A 7,725-nucleotide genomic window follows, 5' to 3' on the forward strand; every position below is an offset into this window, starting at 1 on the left:
AAAAAAAAAAAAAAAATAAAGTATATTTTGCTTTCACTAGGCAAGAGAAATGAATAGAACCTTCTCTGAAGAAGACATGAGTGGCTATCAAACATATGAAAAAATGCTCACAGTCATTCTCAGAGAAATGCTAATCAAAACCACCCTGAGATATCACCCAACCCCAGTGAGAATGGCCCACATTACAAAGTCTCAAAGCTGCAGATGCTGGTGTGGATGTGGAGAGAAGGGAACACTTTTACACTGCTGGTGGGACTTCAAACTAACACAAACTTTTTGGAAGGAAGTTTGGAGAATCCTGAAAGAACTCAAATTAGACCTCTCATTTTATCTTGCAATCCCATTACTAGGCATCTATCCAGAAGAAAAAAAAATCATTTTACCATAAGAACATTTGCACTAGACTTTTTTTTTTGTGGTATAATCTTTTTAAAGTACTTTATTAAGATGTTTCTCACAAACTAAGGGAGAATAGGGGAACTTATTTACTAGGAAGAGAAAAATCCTTATTTTATAACATATATGAAAAGCACCAAAAAGAATTTGGCATAGTAACTGAACTCCAGAGTTTACATTTCCAGTTCTTTTAATCTATACTATATTGTGGCAGTGGTACTCAAAGCTTTCAGAAGGAATACCAAATCCAGTAACACCTAAAGTGACAGATAACAATATATACTTACATAGCTCATCAAACATAAATCCTCTCTTGTAAATACACAGGTTAAGATTAAATATGATATAAACTACATTTTTAGAAATAAGATTATTAGTACCAAAGCAGATTACAACGCAAATGTTACTAATTGAAGAACCAATGGTTCATTCAAATAGCATTGTATGTTCAACAATATTTTAAAGATTTTTCTATATAACTTAAGATACAGCCTATTTTTCTTTTATGAGAGAAATGTACGAACAGTACCCTTGATTATACCCCTGCCAATGGGGCATTTTCTTAGAGAAGGGGCACATTCCTGGCACACTGCCAGATGACCACAAGGAATAAATACAATGGAAACCTCTTTGTCCATACACACTTTACAAGTTCTTTCTTCTTGTAACCTCCTCAACTGTTCTTCCAGTGATAGACCTGAAACATCTTCTGTTGGAATATACTTCATATTCTTATCCACAAGTAAGTCCTTATATAATGTAGAATCGATTTCTTTTAGACAGTTTTTGAGTAGCATTTCCTTTCACTAAAATGGTATCAATCAGTTCTCTTGCTTATAAAGGTATCTGTGTTTTTTGTTTAATTATATCATGTTCCTGTTTAATTACATTGGCCTTTTTTTTTTTGAGACAGAGCCTCACGCTCTCCCCCTGGGTAGAGTGCGGTGACATCATAGCTCACAGCAACCTCCAACTCCTGGGTTCAAGTGAGTCTCCTGCCTTAGCCTCCCAAGTAGCTGGGACCACAGGCACCCGCTATTTTTTGGTTGCAGCCATCGTTGTTTGGCGGGCCCGGGCTGGATTCGAACCCACAACCTTAGGTGTATGTGGCTGGCGCCTTAGCCGCTTTAGCCACAGGTGCCAGGCCTCTTTTTTTTTTTGTACATTGGCCTTTTAAAGATTATTCAGGATAGGAGGCACATACGTCAACCGCTGAAAGAGAGCTATTCTATGCTTCTGAATTAATGACAAGTCATCTGATGCCATTTCTTCAGCTTGTCTTTCCTTTTTCTCTTCTCTTTTTTCATCTTCAGCATTCAGAAGAGCTGATACAATATCATTGACTGTTTTGTAGTTCTCTCCAGTAGTTAGGATTTTGCTCTGAACTGTCTGTCTTACCAGGCTTCTACTAAAGCCCATTTCCAAGGCAGATTTCACCACAGGTGTATTCATCATGACTGCATCTTCTGAAGCACTTTCTCCAGATCCAAAATGAACAATTAGTGGATCAGCATTTTCATCTCCAGGAGTATCTGAAGATGACAATAGCTGTTCAAGAAGATGAGGATATCAACCTTGAATCTCATCAACAAACCCTTGCCCTTTCACGTGTATCAAGAACTCACACCTTGGAAACCACTTGGCATGTTCTACCCATGGATCATCTTCAATTTCCCAACACCTCAAGCCACAATCACAACAAAAGCAGTTGACATCATCATTGCAACCCACATAATAAAAACCAGCACTTGCAAGCTGCTCAGGCCGAACTGGAACACTAGATGGCCAATACGTAAATGTTCTCATTCGAGCTGCATATGTCTACATGCTCAGATTTGAAATGCTAAACCTCAGAGTTTCTAGAGAATTTTCCAAAAATGGACAGTTGAGAAAATGTCTCCGGTGTTCTGACACAGCATCATCCTTTGGTTCCCAGTTACTTAGCCTCTTCCCACCACCAGCAAAGCAGGCTACCCTATCTCTGGGTCCTTATATAATAAAAACCAGCTCTTGCCAATTCTGATGGTGACAGAAAGGTTAAGGGCCACAAACGGTAAGTAAGAAATCTGGCTTCTTCAGTACTCATTGCATAACTGTAGGGGTTAGTCCTCAATGCAGAGAAGTCTTCGACTGCTCTAGAATTGAGAGGGTTTGGTGAAATGTTGGAATAAGAACCACTGAATGAGCCACCATGTTCCAAAGTGGGAGATAAAGAATGTGGAAAACTGCTTCTCACTGGAGAATACTCACTGGATCCCAGACTAGCTGAAACCAGATTTTGAATAAAGCTACAGCTAGGATATAGCTGTTTATGCTTTTCAATAGGATTGTCTCCTTGTTTCCAGTTATCCAGCATCAGGCCATAACAGAAGCATTTGACCTTGTCATTCACACCTGTGTAATAAAAGCCAGCATGAGCAAGACTCCTTCCTGAGATAGGAACACCAGCGGGGAAAGTTGAATATGTAGACATTCTGTACAGTTCACAGGAAAAGTCATGCTTCATCTTTTGTTTGTTGTCATTTGTCCAATTTGATAAGATTGGGCTATCTTCCATTATACTCTTAATTTTTTGAGGTAAGGGACTTAGGACAAGTCTTTGGGAGGTAGTTTTGTGCATGAGTAGGTGATAGTACTGCTTGATGGCTAAAAAACCTTCACATGAAATTTGTCTCTTCACACTAAATTAGATTTTTAACCACAAAAAGGGAATTAAGTGATACAATCTTACTTATACAGAATTCACTACACCTTCTTCACTGGATTTCCATCTGCATTTACGCTCAGGTAGAATGAAAAGCTCTCCTCAATTACCAAGATAGTACCTAGACTTTTTCAGGATTATAATAGACTTTTAGGTAATTCAAGTGCTATTTGCTCATAATTTGGCATAATATTAACCTAAAGGCCTAAATACGTTGATGCCCTTCTAAAATACCTTGATTTTTCAAGGTCTATATTCTCAAATTCTAAACAACTATAGAATACCTAAATTATACCTCTAGTTTATAAGATATGAAGCCTTGATATCAGGCCAATTGCTGATTATGCCACAAGAGTAAAAAATTACATGCAGACTTCTTTCCCTATAAACACTTTAATACAACATTACCCCACATATGGTCATACTATCTAAAAGCTAATTTCACACAACTTATCATCATAGTATTTAGTTCCGAGGCTAGATTAGCTTCAGTTAACTTCTGAGGAAGGTACCATCCACCTTTGTTGAACCTGTGCCTGTTATGATGTGTACGATGTCAAATGAATTTTGCTTGAAATTTACAAATTGTAGACTCTTTCATCTTTGTTAAATATCTATATTTGTTTCCATTGCCTGCAGCAACATTATTTAGTCTCCCTCACTTTGTATACCCCTTTTTAAATACTTGATCAACTGAAGGTATTTTCTCCATCAACTTGTTGGCCATAAGATTTCCACAGCACATACTTTTTATGCTGCATTTAAAAATTAGATAATCTGTTCTTCATTTATGAACCATTCAGTTTTAATGGTTTAATTACAGTCATGCTGTAATTAAAGATGAATTTTACCAAAAGATACAGATTGTCCTTTCTAGTGTTATTAAAAATGCCTAACAAAATACTGTATTACCAACAGAATTGCTGCTTAGCATAATAACTCAGTAATTAACTCTCCTAGCCCTCTTTCTGAAAACTCTTCAATATTTTAAAGATATAATTCATACACAGAATTACACTCCACAGAATTCAAACTATATCCCTTTATAAAGTTGCAGTGTCTCCAGGTATAATGGGATTTATTTATTTATTTATTTTTTTTTAAAGAAAGGGGAATTCTTTTATTTATTTATTTATTTGTTTTTAAATTTTTATTGCAGTTTTTGGCCGGGGCCAGGTTTGAACCCATCATCTCTGGTATATGGGGCTGGCGCCCTACTCCTTGAACCACAGGCGCCACCCTATAATGGGATTTATTACTGGGATTAAATGTAATAAATTATGGAGTAATAAATCTCCATAATGGGATTTATTACTGCAATGGGGACAAAATAGGAAGGAAAAAGATTTCAGGGCTGTAAACTGCGGTGCCTGCAGGAGCTGCGTGGCTGCCTGGAAACCGCCTCAAAGCCGGGGACTCGCAGTGGCAGGAGAGGCAGTGGGTGTGGCCGTCCAGGCTCCGGCGTTCCCGAAGACCCCAAGCCTGCACTAGACTGTTTATCACACCTCATTTACAATTGCCAAAATGTGGAAATAACCTAAATACCCTCTAACCCAGGAATAGATTAAAAAAGCTGTGGTATACGTATACCATGGAATATTATTCAGCCACTAAAAAAAGATGGAGACTTTATAGTTTTTGTATTAACCTGGATGGGAGTGGAACATATTCTTCTTAGTAAAGCCTCATAAGAATGGAGAATACAAAGGCAGTAGATGAGCTAATACAAGGTGGGGGGAGGGGGATGAGCAAGGGAGGAGGGGGATGGAGGGAGGGGGATGGGGAAATGGTGTATGGCACACCTCTTGGGGGTGGGACACAATTATAAGGAACTTTAACAAATGCAGTCAGTGTAACCTAATTCTTTGTACCCTCAATAAATCCCAAACAATAAAAAAATTAATTTCTCATTTTAAATAAAAAAACCCGAAGTATATTTCTCTTGTGTGTGTGTGGTATTCCCCCCCCCCTTTTTTTTTGAGACTAAGTATCACTCTGTTGCCCTGGGTAGAGTGCTGTGGTATCATCTTAGCTCACAGCATCCTCAAACTCCTGGGTTCAAATGATTCTCTTGCCTTAGCCTTCCACGTAGCTGGGACTACAGGTGCCTGCCCCGAAGCTTGCCTGATTTTCTTATTTCTAGTGGAGATAGGGTCTCTCTCTTCTTCAGACTGGTCATGAACTCCTGAGATCAAGCAGTCTACCAGCCTTAGCCTTCCAGAGTGCTAGGATTAAAGGTATGAACCACTGCACCCAACCAAAATTCTTTCTCTTTAAAGTGCATTTAAAAGTACTCTTTATCCACTTCTTATATTTCTGTTTCATAAGTAACAAAACTAAAAGGCTATTTTTCTTAGCAAAAACAATCCCATGGTGTTATAAAAAATGATTTCAATCACTATCAAGCCCAACTTTGCCTCTGTTGGTGACATAACTAAAGAATACGTATTTATATGTGTACCTCTACCTTACCAATTATGTGCTGTTAGCTGTCAAAAATAAAATCTGATGTAGGATAGTTGTTATCTACTTAAACAAGATGATCATGGTTTTTCATTTCAGATTATCCGAACTTCTGAAATATAATTAAAATGTCCAGTTCCAAAGATACAGTAATCTCTTTTTTTTTGAGACACTTTGTCACCCTTGGTAGAGTGCTGTGGCATCACAGCTCACAGCTACCTCTAACTCCTCGGCTTCAGTGATTCTCTTGCCTCAGCCTCCCGAGTAGCTGGGACTACAGGACTACAGCCTGCCACAAGGCTGGCTATTTTTAGAGGTATGGTCTCTTGCTCAGGCTGGTCTTGAATTCCTGAGCTCAAGCAATCCATCCATCTCAGTCTCCCAGAGTGCTAGGATTACAGGTATAAGCCACTGCACCTGGCCTTTAGCACCTGACTGAAAAAATAAAATTTAGTTCCAAAATAATGTGGCCCCTGCTTGTAATCCCGCTTGCATCTATAAACATTGTTAAAAACTCTGATAGACTTTGTGCCCTTAGCATTAAAAGACCTCACATTTTGAACACAGGAAATGCATTGGTTTAAATAAACATTGATCTTTAATCTTGAATTCTGAGAACACAATCACAAAATAATTAATTATAGTTGCTTTCTTTTCCTGTTGCAATAAACCAGGATATTCCTCCTTAGTGAATCTACCTTTCCAGAAGGAAGAAATTATATTTGCAAAACCCAGAATAAAATGACATTTAAAACTTGTATTTGAAAGCATTTCACAATCTAAGTTGCACAGAAAACCCCAGTGATCACTAGGAAATCTCACACAGTCCAGTTTTTCCAATCCAAGGAGGTCTCAACTTTGGGAAATAATGTGGCTCTCTTTTGCTGCTGCTCTGAAAAAATGTCTGATCAAAACGAAGCTTTCAAGTAGCAGTTATTCCAAGATTAGAGTTCATTTGTATATCTCATCTATACTTACGGTACTTAGTTTTGCCCCCGAACTCCCAGACATCCAAAATATTGTTGGGTAAACCACCACATTTGGTAACTTCTTGATCCCTTCAATTTATATCTACTATAAACATAACCAGCTGATTCTGGAGCAGTGGTTCTCAACTTTCCTAATGCTGCAACCTTTTAATACAATTCCTGTGGGTCACGACCCACAGGTTGAGAACCGCTATTCTGGAGCCTCTTGCATTTTCTTTAGGACCATTTTTAACTGATTCATTTGTTCTTTACCATGCTTTCTGGTGTTCCCCAAATGGGAAGTCATAAGGCAAAGTTTATTTCCAGACATACTCACCCCACATATCCCCTCCACTATGAGCTTTTCCCCAATATCCCTAGGCCATCAGTGACTTCCTCCTTTATACTCCACTAGCATGCTGGACAGACTGCTTTCACGTTCCCTAGAATACACACATAAAAGGTTTCTCATCATTTTGGTACTGGGGAAAGGGATAACCTCTTGGCTTTTTAATTTCACTCTTGATTTCTTTAATATTATAGTTGTGAAATATCCTTCATGACCTTAAATGTTTGTGGAAAAGAATTTAGCCTGAGAAGCTCAAGGCTCTAAGTTCCCTATAATAATCTCATAGTTACTTGCTCTCTTCTTTAGGTAACTGTAATATGGGGGAATAACTTCCTATAAAAATATCACATCTGGATTGTACAAAGCTAAATAGGAACACGCCCTTGGAATCCTCTGTTGTAGATGGTTTAGATCTAATCCATCCATATTCCAGGTAATGCAAGAGAACATGCGGTCATCTTCTTGCTGAGTATTTTCAGATGGGCTGATTTTAGAACTAGCGGAATCAGTTGTTTCATCATTGGTTAGGTCAACATAGGTCTTAGGTTTAGAGGTGGTCTCAAGGTGTTAGAGAGTTCCAAGGCACTCTCCTCCACTGGTAGCTGGAAGTATTGTTTTGTTTGTTTGTTTGTTTTTTAAATAATAGCCACCTAGTGGATGCGAGGTGATATCTCTTTGTAGTTATTTATTTATTTATCTATTGAGACACAGCCTCAAGCTGTTGCCCTTGGTAGAGTGCTGTGGCATCACAGCTCACAAGCAACCCCCAACTCCTGGGTTCAAGCCATTCTCCTGCCTCTGCCTCCCGAGTAGCTGGGACTACAAGGTGCCTGCCACAATGCCTG

The 7,725-nt window shown here is 38.5% G+C and overlaps 2 pseudogenes; both read right to left on the bottom strand.

Moving 5' to 3' along the window:
- Window positions 1-899: 899 nt before the first annotated feature.
- On the bottom strand, window positions 900-3,069 carry LOC100950452 (annotated as a pseudogene).
- A 3,034-nt stretch (window positions 3,070-6,103) lies between these two features.
- Window positions 6,104-7,491, bottom strand: LOC100950752 (annotated as a pseudogene).
- Window positions 7,492-7,725: the final 234 nt, after the last annotated feature.

The sequence above is a fragment of the Otolemur garnettii genome, unplaced genomic scaffold (genome assembly GCF_000181295.1).
Source record: "Otolemur garnettii isolate 467f Iridium unplaced genomic scaffold, OtoGar3 scaffold00113, whole genome shotgun sequence".
NCBI lineage: Eukaryota > Metazoa > Chordata > Mammalia > Primates > Galagidae > Otolemur > Otolemur garnettii.